The following is a 1,858-nucleotide window of genomic DNA, read 5'->3' as shown; positions in this document are numbered from 1 at the left end:
ATCTTCTTTCATCAGGTGGTAGACACGTATTGCTCAAGGCAGTGGGAGAAGCTATTCCTATTTATACATTGTCTTGCTTCAAGTTGCCTGATGGTTTAATTTCGAAAATTCACTCTCTACTTTCTCAGTTCTGGTGGGGACAAAAAGGTTCTGAAAAGAGGATGGCTTGGATTAGCTGGGACACTATGACTCGCCCACGAAAAGAAGGAGGCCTTGGATTTAAAGATCTCAGAATCCAAAATCTGGCGCTTTTAGGCAAATAGTTTTGGCAACTTGTAACACAGCCTACTTCCTTATTATCCAAAATCTTAAGAGGTAAATACTTTAGCAATGGTAATGCTATAACGGCAGAAATTGGAGTCTTACCTTCTTGGGGATGGAGGAGCATACTGGAAGGCCGAAAGATTGTTGAAAAAGGTCTTAATTGGGCTGTGGGTACTGGTGAGAATATCCGAACCTTTGAGGATCCTTGGCTGCCTCCTTCGTATCCTTTAATGATTTCTGACATGCCAAATAGACAGGCTATTTCCGAGTTGGTTCCAAGAGTTAAAGATCTAATTACTGAAGATAGAAATTGGAATCAGAATCTCATTCAAGAATTATTTCCCCAAGACGTTGCAAACATAATTTTGTCAGTTAAAATTCAGCAGAGTAGGGACAAATTGCAATGGGATTTGAACAAATCCAAGCAATATGATACAGCTTCAGGTTACAGAATTGGCTATTTATTTTACCATCCGCCTCTGGAGCTTTGCCCTAATTATATGCAGCAGAAAAAGCCGTGGATTGATCTATGGAAGTTGAACTTGCCTCACAAAATTAAGCTATTTATCTGGAAAGCTCTCCATGGCCGACTTCCGGTGCTTGCTCAGATTCATCACCGCATCCCATCTATACCACCAATATGCCCTTGCTGTCATGAAGCAATGGAAACAGTCACTCATTGTTTGATCGATTGCTCTAGAATTAAAGACGTGTGGTCTCAGAGTTATCTTCGTGATTGTCTTCCCCCTCAGAGTTCTAACGACTTTTGGACATGGTGGACTGCATCAACAGAGATACTTAACCCGTTGAAAAATGCTGACCGTAATCCTCAATTGCTTGCCATCATTTGTTGGAACTGCTGGAAAGCTCGCAACCAGTTGATTTTTGAAGGTTCTACTTCTACGCCGTCTGCCATTCTAGCAAACTCTGTCAAGTTGCTCCGTGAAATCCAAAGAACTCCCAGTTTAGGTCGTCATCTCCATGAGACAAGCTCTTAGTTGCATTCAATTTGATTTATCATTATTTCTTCTTTAAGATTTTTCTTCGTTTTTCGACCACGCACCGTTGGATGAATACCTTCAGTGTAGTGTCTTTGGGAAATTCCCACCTTTTATTATGCTGTTCTGCTTTTGGACATCTTTGTATTTCATTTTTTAATAATTAATGAAATATAACCTATTATCTTTGAAAAAAAATTATATTGGGTAAAATAAGATAAAAGTACTTTTTATTCATTTATTATGTGAAAAACATCTATTTTTAAGAAAAAAAATCTTTAAAAAAAAGATGTAAATTATAGCTTCTCAAAATTTTTTTTTTAATTTTTTTATTACTTTTGCTTTTATTATTAAAAATTTGCGAAACACACAAAAAAAATTTATCGATTTAATGACGCCCAAACAAGCACTAACTCATCTAACGTGAATTTACTATCACCTGTTATTTTGTTGGTAATACTAAATAACACTAATATATTTTATTGATATGAAAAAAATTACTCAATTTAACTTACTCAAATGGATAGTTTGTAATTCACTTAATAATATATATTTTTAAAATTATAAAATTCTTACGACAAAATTAAAAGCTTAAA

Source organism: Arachis ipaensis, chromosome B06 (genome assembly GCF_000816755.2).
Source record: "Arachis ipaensis cultivar K30076 chromosome B06, Araip1.1, whole genome shotgun sequence".
Lineage (NCBI taxonomy): Eukaryota > Viridiplantae > Streptophyta > Magnoliopsida > Fabales > Fabaceae > Arachis > Arachis ipaensis.
The sequence above is the reverse complement of the archived record's forward strand: the minus strand, read 5'-3'. Positions refer to the sequence as shown.